Source organism: Podarcis bocagei, assembly GCF_964188305.1.
Source record: "Podarcis bocagei genome assembly, chromosome: 6".
In the NCBI taxonomy this organism is placed as follows: Eukaryota; Metazoa; Chordata; class Lepidosauria; order Squamata; family Lacertidae; genus Podarcis; species Podarcis bocagei.
The window spans coordinates 63,961,722-63,972,874 of NC_138130.1; the positions used below are offsets into that span (position 1 = coordinate 63,961,722).

General features: G+C 42.3%; 1 long non-coding RNA gene across 1 annotated transcript in view; it reads right to left on the reverse strand.

Annotated features, from left to right (window-relative positions):
* The window catches only part of LOC308590047, a 49,695-nt gene extending 48,982 nt beyond the window's left edge, over positions 1-713 (reverse strand). The window contains exon 1 of the long non-coding RNA XR_014009631.1: positions 604-713. This is a non-coding gene — a long non-coding RNA (uncharacterized lncRNA). The remainder of the gene's footprint in view (positions 1-603) is intronic.
* Between the last annotated feature and the right edge of the window lie 10,440 nt (positions 714-11,153).

Genomic DNA, 11,153 nt, shown 5'->3' on the forward strand with positions numbered 1-11,153 from the left:
CTGTATAAACAACCATCACCACCCATTATGCATTTCTTCCATGGGTTATAGCTGATGGTTCTTTTCATGCAAGACCAAACACCTGTTTTTCAGTTTTTCAAGGGACACAACCAGCATTGTTTCAGTTCACCTGGATGATAATAGGTCAGGGCACAGTGGCAATGAGATCGGGGCTGGACAGGGGCAGCAGCTATTGCTGCTACCCTGCTCTACCCCTGCACCATTTAATGTAAGCTGCAGTTATACCACTGTTGGGAGAGTGATTACTCAGCACCTCTCCATACCACACCAGTCACTTCTGGACATGTGGTGCTGCAGTGGGTAGATGTATCAGTGAAATTCTGTTTTCTTGCCTTGTGGAAATGGAAGTGTTTCCCTCCTGAGTACGACTACCACTGGATAAAACTCCATCTCTTCACCTGCATTCATAACACTTAGCAGTGGCTGCTATTGTGGGATTCAAGTAACTTTAGATTAAAGCCAGGCAGGTAACAGCTTCCAAATTATTACTCAGCTTCCCCCTGAGATTTCCCTCATAGAAGTGGACCTCGTTCTCCTGAGATAACACAACTTTCAGATCACTTAAGAAATCTCTTCCCTCACCAGACAGAATGAAGGCATTCTTTAGTCTTCAGATATACTTAGGTGAGGGAGGGAAATCCTCACTTACAGTGTCTCAGCATCCAGCAAATTCATTCAACTGTCACTTCAACTGTCAACCAACTTCAAAATTACAAGGTCCTTCCCCCTGAATAGAACTTTATGCTAATTAGGCTGCAAGCTTCTTACATAGACTTAACACATGCACAACTTTCTTCAGAGTTGTCCCTTCTGCTGAATGGAATACAATACTATTCCTTACAGGTGAAAGAGCCGTGTGTATGACAGAGGAATGCTCTCACCCCTCCAGGAAGCACACCTCTGTTTTCTACACAACAATTTCACCTACATCTCACCTCAGCCAACTCCTCACAGGGTATGGATCCAATTATTTTCTCTTTCTTATTATAGGGCAGCATAGCAGCTTGTTTTCTAGGAAGGAGAACTCAGTAAAATAATGCAAAAGCAAACTGTCCTTAGAATATAGATAAAAGGTATTATTCTCAAAGGGAGTGTAGATAACAAGTGCTGTTCTCTGACTGTGGAACTACCTTGTGTTTGTTGGAAAAGAACAAACCTGCCAGCATTGTAGTTGTGATCTGTCCGTCTGTGATGGGGGCAAGGATCCTGTAGCTCTCCACAGGTTGAATGATCCTGGGCCACTAGCCATACTTGTTGGGGTGATGGAATCCAGCAACATCTGGAGGACCTCAGTACCTCATTCCTGGCTTACCATTTTCTTCCACCCAATTCTCATATGGAAGACAGTATATGAATATTTATACAAAAACATTTGTATGTTTATAAACATCTTAGAGGGTGTCTCCCCCCCCCCAAAGCAGCATATAATTTTTGTCAAATAAAAATAAATAAATAATATCCTGAATTATAATGGGGTTCACATGACCCCTCCACCTCATGTTCCTCCATATGAAGAAAGATAGTCATGTCTACCATGTGGAAGTATACTTCAAGGAAGGTGCTCTTTGCAGCCTACCTTGTATCCTCAAGCAGCTGGCCAGCAGAGCTCTTTCAAGTGGTCTGGTTGCTGACCTTTTGGGGGAATGACCCAGAGAGCACTCAGTGACCTGCTGTGAAAAACAGGCTTCACATTTCAAGGCTAAAGTTGTTCAACATGGGGGAAACTAACTGCACAGTTGGTACCATTCCAATCAAAGAGCTCAATGCCACAGCTTGGGACGTGTTGTTGGATCACTTTCAGTTCATTCAGCCCAGTTGCTTGCATCTCTATACTTGATTATGTACCCCCTTGATCACCCTTATTAAAGCTAACAGAAGGGTTCACTGGTTGAGTTGGGAGCATAGTAGAGCCACTCCTAAAAAGCCAATTCTGGACCCAGTGATTTTGATCAGCCACAAAAAGCTCCTTTATAAGGAAGATGTTGGAGTGGGTTGTGGCAGCACACTATAGGCATTCATGGATGATACGGATTATCTAGATCCATTCTACTCTGTGTTCAATCTGTTCACGAGACTGAAATGGCCTTGGCTGTCCTGATGGATTACCTTTATCAAGAATGGGACAAGGGAAGTTCCGGTTAAGTCACTGTAAAGTTACTAAGGACATTGCATTGGGGGGGGGGGGGACATGGCTGCCTCTTTCTCTCCATACAGTTAACTAGGAAGGGCACCACGTAGCAACATACTGTCACTTCCAGGGGCTTTTTCTGCAAAACATTTAAATGACCCTGAGAAACGCTTTATTTCCAAGCTATCCAAAGAAGAAAGTATGAGGAGAAATAGAAAGTCCTTGGACCACCTTGTTAGTTATATAATTAATATTATTTTATTAGCATGCTTTGTTTTGTTTAAAATTTTAATGTACCTTAATATTCCACGCACAGATTTTTGACAGAAAGGACTTATCATTCAAGTTGTGTCCATTGGGCTCAAATTAGATTAAGACCATTCCACCCATCCCTAATAAAGCCCTTAGGAGCTTGGATCGAGTTCATCCAAATGATAGTCTTGCCCCATAAGTAGCCAGTCAGCCACTTCATTTGCAGGACTTGCACTTTTAAAAATAGCATGTAGTATTTGTTCCACATCTGTTAGAAGTTAAAGTTTCAGGGTGACAACACAGATACTTTGAAATTCCCTAGCTATTAACATTAAGCAAGCAGTCTTACTACATTGTTTAAGACATCTGCTAAAAACTTGGGTTTTTTTTAATTTTAACAAGCCCATCATATATATAATTCAGTATTTTCTATTAGTTTTTGCTTATTTGATCTGTGTAATAATGGACATTATTTTACATTATTTTATGCACATCACTTAGAGATTATTCTTAAGTGGTCGTTATATAGATCTGAAATAAAGATTCCGGCTGAGTCGGCCAATGCCCATTGAGACACTAGCCTTCTCTGGAACTAGATTCTGCCACTGCTTCCTGCTTTCACTTTCAGATCTAAAAATGTGGAAGTATAATGACAGATGCATTACCATTGTGATACTGGTTGATATATTAGGTTAGAATTTCCTCAAATTTATGTAAATTGAAATTTGTTATCAGTAGCTGGTTGGACTGATTATTCATCCAAAGCAAAAATATACATGTAAAATACACAAACATTTTGATTCTTTTCCAGAGAAAGTGAATTGGAGCGAATTAGGACTGAATGCTTAATTAAATTCAAGTGGTCATGTAAGAGATACAATAATCTCCATTTTAAATGCTGATTATTATTATTTTAACTAGAGGATAAGCTATGAAATGGCAGGCATTTCATAGTTAATATGCAACATGTAGTCTAAGAAACCACTTGCATAAACACAGCTGAAAGACACAATACAATCTTCTCCCTTTTTGATACGGAAAGCACCTTGCAGGTACAGGTTGATCTTCATAAACACATTCACATTGTACGTGTCAGGGGCACCAGCTCCTGGGGGCTGAGCACTTTTGGACCTCCTCAATATTTTTGAACCGAAAGCATGGAGGCAAAGGACGGAGCTAAGTGTGGCATAGCTCCAGTAGCTGGCTCCTTCTCTTCCTTCTGCCATGGAGGGGAAGGATGGTCAAAGCAGTGGTGGAACCAGCAGGAGGAGGAGGAGCCGCTGGCCACTGAAGTTGCACATCTGCCACATTCAGCTGCACCTCCAGCTCCTGCCATTGCCCTCCCATCACCCTTGCAAGTTGGCTCCTCTGGTATGTGTTATTCTAAAATGAAAACTCAAGCAGCTCTTAGGTTTGGGAGTCCTTTGTAGCTAGTGTAAAGAGGTTGTTAAGTATAAATAAAATAGTTCTTGTAGAGTGGTAACACAAGCCTGGTTCTATAATATTTTGTAAAGGGCTCTGGATAAAGACCGGCCAGCAAGATCAGAGCCAATGTTTCACATTTTATTTCCAAGAGTGATCGGCTAAGATGCTTTTGAAGGCTTGTAAACAAGGGATTAACATTCCTATTGTTTATATTCAGCTTCTGGTAATTAACAGTATACTGCATCTGAATATGGAAGCTCTTATCATTAATTTGGCTAACCCAGGAGTGGATGGCCCAGTGGGGCTGTGCCACTTACCTGGCCCTCCTCCAGGTAAGGCAGAAGGCAAGGTTGTTGCAAGCACAGCAGTGGAGCCAATCTAGTGCTTCTGAAGATATGTTTGCACCATGCAGACTTCACTGCTGCTTTGCCCCAGCTCCTCCCCATCACGGGACACAACAGTGACTCAGGTAAGCAGTGCTGCCCCATCGTGTCATCTGGTGCTGGGTCTGACAAATTAGAAGAAGAGAAGAAGAGTTTGGATTTGATATCCCACTTTATCACTACCCTAAGGAGTCTCAAAGTGGCTAACATTCTCCTTTCCCTTCCTCCCCCACAACAAACACTCTGTCAAGTGAGTGAGGCTGAGAGACTTCAAAGAAGTGTGACTAGCTTAAGGTCACCCAGCAGATGCATGTGGAGGAGCAGAGACACGAACCTGGTTCCCTAGATTATGAATCTACCGCTCTTAACCACTACACCACCACCACCTCCTCTGCTACTGGTCTAACCCTCTTCCAATGCCACCAGTGCCATTTGTCACCAACACGTCATATGATAGTACATTCCATAGGTTAGTTAGAAAGCATGTGTGAAAAATGATGCTTGACTGACAGCAGGGGCAGAGAAAAGAATGGCTAGGGCTCATAAAATGTTTTCATTCTATTCTCCTGTGCCAAAAAGTGGGGAACATACCGTGGAGAATTTATTTCCGTTGCCAATACAAAGGTATTGATATCCCATCAGAACCCCCTGCTTCTACATTTACTATAAACAGGCATGCCAACAATCTAAGACATATCAGCATTATCTAGAATGAGAATACTTAGAATCATCTTTGCATCCTGAGGCCTGGTTGGCTAAGCAAAGTCCGGGGTGAAACTGCAGGCAGGAAAATGAATACAGTGGTACCTTGGGTTACAGACGCTTCAGGTTACAGACTCTGCTAACCCAGAAATAGTACCTCGGGTTAAGAACTTTGCTTCAGGATGAGAACAGAAATCGCGTGGTGGCGGTAGCAGCAGGAGGCCCCATTAGCTAAAGTGGTACCTCAGGTTAAGAACAGTTTCAGGTTAAGAACAGACCTCCAGAATGAATTAAGTTCTTAACCCAAGTTACCACTGTATCCTTCTCTATGTTTCTCCATAAATCTTTGTGCCACACAACACCTGCCAAAGGCATTTTGTTGCCTGAGGTGGAGGACAAGTTTCTCTCCTTTCCCATTCCACAGACAGAAGCCAACCAGACTGGTGGCAGTCGAATATTACTCTAAGGCAGGCTGTGTGGAACAGTTTTTTCTCTCAAATACCTTTCTGCTCCTCACTGTCACCAGGTATTTGCTTCCAGAGTTGACCGCCTCACTCTGATGAATGGTGCCCCCACATTATGCAGTGAAGGACTTTGTAAAGACTGTAACAAGTTCCTGTGAGAGAGCCACATAACCTCTGAAAACTGTTCCTTTGACTTTGGGTACTCATATGCCCACTTAGAAAATAGCAATACTAGCCATTATACCTACAGCTGCTTCCACAGTTGGAGGCAGAAATGCATCTGACTACCAGCTGCTGGAAGCCACAGAAAGGGAAGGACTCCCTTGCTAAGATCCTGCGTGCAGGTTTCTCATAGGCTTCTGTGGGAACAGGAAGCTTGACTAGATGAGCTGTTGGCCTAACCCAAAAGGCCCTCTCATGTTGAAAAAGAAATTCCTCAAAGGGATTCAGTATGCTGGTACTCTGCATATCATAAAACTCTCTTGTGCCATTCTACAAAATAGCATAATGTCACATGATAGAAGTCATCCATTGACTTCCCAGTTGCCATGTACATTCCTGACTGGTGCAGGAATCTTCTGGGGCCTTTTCTGGGAATTGCTTAAGTAAAGATTTTTAGCCCATTTTTAAAAGCGCTTTTTTAAAAATATGACAATACAGCAACATTTTACACCCCCCTCCTACCCAACTTGCTGAAGCCCATTATCTTTCTTGGTATTTTAACAACTTTATAGCTCCTGCAGTGAAGTGAATGAACAAAGGGAAACCAAACAGGTGCAGTGGTCTGAACTAATCTAGCAATGTGATGAAATGAGCAAGTAACACATAGCAGCACCGCAGTTGGCAGTTTCCAACCTGTTGCCCTAGTGATTTAGGAGCAACTTGCTATATCTTTAGAGTTGTGACTGTCAGTTCCTTAGTTGCTGGTTACACCGATCAGGAATTTTGCAACACATCAGCACGATTTAGCTTCAGGTCACTGGACATCTTTGAATGTTGTTTCAGACCAAAAACCTTGAGCTTGAAAGATTTCAGTTTGGTATTGAGCAGCATTCCCGCTCCTCAACTCCCCCCCCCCCCAATATATTAGCTTTCTAAAAATCAACGGTGTTAGGTTTTACGGTTCAGTTTGTATAATTCAAGCAGAAAACACAACTTTCATATTCACAGACCAAATAACACCTCAAAGGGACATTTGTGTTGTTGACATATATTTTATAAAATGTGAAAATTTGTGGAGATCTGTAGATAATAGTGGCTAAAAACTAAAGGCGCTGACATGCTTTTTTCAGTTGCTGTTAGTATTGTTTTTAACATGAGAATATAAGAGGAGCCTGCTGGGTCTGGCCAATAGCCCATTTGGTCTAGCATCCTATTCTCACAGTGGCCAACCACATACCTGTGGAAAACTTGCACTGAAGAACAATAGCACTCTCCCCTCCTGTGGCCTCCAGCAACTGGTATTAAGATGAATTGCTGCTCACAAGGAATACAAATTGCTGTGTTGAATACAAAAACCAGAACAACTAATATTATGCCATTTTATAAACTAGTTTCAAAATCATTCTGGGTTTCAAAATCAGTTTCCTTTGTAGTACTGGAAGGTGATACTCAAGTGGGGACAAAATCTAAAGCCCCCATGGGATCTCACCCATAAAGCCACCTTGGTCATATTTGCCAGGCTCCTGTAAGAGGCAACTGGTATGTATATGGTGCCATGCTCTAATTCCACGGCCATTCAACTTTCTAAGTCACTGTTTCACATTTGATTCCTGCTGATATATTTCAGGTTTCTAGGGAAAAACCTATTAGATTGACAAGCTTGAAGTCTGTCCAGTCCTGCTTTACAGAATACAGTTCTTGTGCAGTGGGAGAAGACTAAGCTCTGTGCATGCAGATGCAGAGTTAGGATATACAGAAAACTCTCCGACTATGTTCTTTGCCCATTTTGCAGCTTGCAAACAAACCACGACTGTTCATTCTGACCAAGGTCTTTTTTATCATGTGCTTCTCCCCACCTACCCCACCCCCTTAGAAGATTTCAGGATGCATTGGTTGCTATGGGGCTCAATGAAATCCCTGGGATTTTTCAGTCAGCTTTGCATGAAGCCCTCAGGCTGCCATCAAGGCTGTGGTGCCATGTTCTTGAGTTAATCAGCATTGCCTATGACAAGTTTAAAATCCCTCCCCACCCCCTCATTTATATATGGAAATGTACAGGCTCTCACGAAAATTAAGCATGTCAATTCTGCACTGGTTTATGAAGTAAAAAGAAGAAGAACCGGAAATGAGTTTTAGATATCTATCTAAAGCTCTATATAGAAATGTGTTTTTTTTTTTAAGGTACAGGTTAGCTAGCAGTTGCTAAGTAACCCTACTGAGCTATAAGCTGGAAACCATTATTGCGTCACCCTGTGTTGCTATATTGTTTCTATGCCTTAATAAGAGAGACTAACATGCATAGCACTTTCTGCATGCTACCACATTCTGTCATTGCAATGAGTTCTTTCAGAAACAGTTCTATCATCTTTTACTTGCAATCCGTGTAATTGATTTGCACTGACCATGTCCTTTCAATAAGCTGACTGTAGCCTCCTGGAAATTAATCCTTTAATATTTCCCAACTTGGGGAAACACTTGTGACTTCGAATATGCCTTCCCACAATACTTGTTGCTTTGTCTAACCCTGTTTCTCCTCCTGTACAATTTTAGAAGCTGGCCAAAAAGAAAGAAATGGCCAGTAGCTGTGGGGTTGAAACTGAAAAGTAGGGGTGAAGCAGGGCAGGGGGAAGTTCACATCCACTGAGAAATTGAAGTTAAATGTATCTTTTGAGAGGCTTTCTGGTATATTAAATGGAGCTATTTTGCATCTGAATTTTACACCAGCTTTGTCAAAGGTGGGAAAGACTCTCCTCCCTGGAAGAGAGGGGAGTGGTTGTGGGTGGGAGCCCGAGCACTGCCCCCAGCAGGGGGCATTAGCCCCCTGCCTCCTCCTCTCACCTGGCTGGTGCCCACGCCCCCTTGGCAGGCATCCAACCAGGTGCCTTCGAGGGGGCGTGTTCAGCAGCCTTTGCTGCGGCGCCAGCCTCTCCTCGGCCTCATTCTTCGCCGTCGTCTCGCCGTGAGTCACCCACCCTCCACTCCCTTTTAGCTTAGGGTCTTTGTTCTTTGGCCTTGCTATGGACCTTAGGTTGGCCGCCCTGGTTGTCTAGGGGGCCTGGTAGGAATTTTTCCATTTGGCATTAGGCTTTTTGGTTTTTTCGCCTACCTCGTAGCGAACATACTGCGTCACAACTTTTTGTGGTATTGGTGGGTAGGTTAGGCATTGGAATAATGTGTTGTGGTGTGTCGAAGGGCTGGGTGTGGCCATCGCCTATGCCTTCAATTTTTGGGTATTCCGTTAAAGGAATCTGGCGGTCGTGTACTCTGTCCGATGCCTGCTTGGCAGGAGGCACGACCCCGGTGACATCAGGGGAGAGCCTATAGTTGGATTAGCATCAACAGGCTCCACCTACTGGTGAATAAACCCCCTTGTTTTAGACATCCAATGCCTAAGCCAATACCTTTTCACTGCTGTAATCAATAAAGTTGTGGCCTTTTCTTGCCCATTAACCTTATATCACGTGTCCTTGTGTATTTATTTCACATTGCGGGGGTCGGGTCCTCGAACCACAAATAATGGCTGTTGGTGAAATACACTCAGTTCCCATAAATATGATTGGGATAATCATTGATATTGTTTAGAGCAGAGTCCAATAGAAATATATGGTGTCAGTGTTATACAACATGATTTATTCTTATCAGTCTACTTACATTCTGCATATGCACAACAGAAATGTTTTAAGGGTTTGTTTCAGAAATTGGAATAGGCGAAACATACAATCCCTTGGTATAAAATCCAGAAGATTTTCTAGAGCAGCAGAGGGAAACTTGTGACCCTCCAGCTGTTGTGGGACTTCAACTCCAGAAAAGCCAATGATCATTGATGATGGGAACTGTAGTCCAACAACATCTGGAGGGTCATGGGTTACTCACCTCTGCTTTATTTTAAACTAGCAGCCTTATACCTGCTCAGGAATTCTAGGAACCCCACAAAATCTTTGCAGTTTTGAAAGACTTATTCTGCCATCTTGATTCAAATTGGTGTCTAACTGTATCCATCCAGCTCCTTGATCTCAGCAGCTATGATACAAAACATGGTTAAAATCATTGCAGTTTTGAAAGATTCAGTCCACCATCCTGATTCAGAATGTCATCCAGTTCTACACAAACACAGATGAAAACTTTGTCCTTGATTTCATGAACTACCATGCAAAATTTGGGCATGGCATCTTAAAAGGTGTCCAAATACATAGTGAACAAACAACTTTCTGAAATGTAGGTGCTTCAGTTTTCAGCATATTTGGAATGAAGGTACAGCATCCAAAACTGTATCTAATGTACTTTTGCATTGCTGTGTAAGGCAAGTCTGTAAAGGGTGCAGCTACTGAACTGATCAGAATTTTAAAATAAGTGAGTACCATAAATGATAACAACAGGTCAAAAGTAGTGTGCAAACAATGAATCAATCCAATGTAGATGGATTGAAACAAGTACTTTATTGCTTCTAAGTCAAAATGAACTCCTAAGTTGCAGTGGAACATGGAAACAGGAAGCAGGAGGGTGAGCTGGTATTGATCCCAGCTAATTATGAGCCAAGCCATAATTCCTGTGATTTGAGATCATCTTATAATTAGCTTAGGTTGTCTTTTTTTAATATAGAAGGAAAGGATTAGTAAACTGCAAATTAAAGATCCATGCAAATCGTTGCGAAGCAGCTGCTTCATAAACAGCCATACGAGAACTGACGATGCAGAATTTAATCAAGAGAACAGAGCATAAACTGAGCTTCAAAAATATACCAATGGCCTACAGGCTGTCCAGTCTTCCTTCCAGTGCAAGTGAGGCTGATATGGTCCAAAACGGCATCTTATGTGACAGTAACAGAGCACCAATACCATGTTCTGCTCCACTGTCCTTTAAGAATGCTTCATCTGTTGCACTGGTACCATACTCACACAGCACTAAGAAGTCCCTGCATGGAGCCGCCAGGAGCTCACTTCCCTTTTTCAAATAACTCTGATGTTCACAACTTGCCAAAACTTATGTATTGAGACAGAGCTTTGCCGCTCTCTAGACTGTGGTTACACCAGGGGATAGAGCTATCACTGTGCAACTGTGCATTGCATTAAGTCTGCTTTTAAAAGATGCAATGGGGGAAATGCTCTTGATTGGCATGGCTGTGATTAATATACCTGTTAAAGGATCTCATAATCCTATGTTGATGAAATGTTGAAATAATAGAAAACATATCTCTAGATGACACAATAGTAAATATAGAACTCAATCTGATAATCGCTTTGAAGTTATATTCTGCTAATAAAACCACAAATCTGCTACAATATTATTTATGGCGTGGAGAAGGTGGATTTAGTGGGTCAATGAAGCTAAATGTAGGAAGATGCACAGCAGACAAAAGAAAGTACTTCACAGCATATATTTAAACTACCAAATTCACTCCCATAAGATGTAGTGATGGCCACCAACTTGGCTGGCTTTAGAAGAGGCTTAGACAAATTCATGGAAGATACGGCTATCAGTGATGACTGTGTTCCACCTCCACTGTTGGCAGCACTATGCTTCTGAATATCAATTGATGGAAACCGCAGGAGGGGAAAGTGCTGTTGTGCTCAGATCCTGCTTGGATGCTTCCCACGGGCATCTGCTTGGCCACTGTGA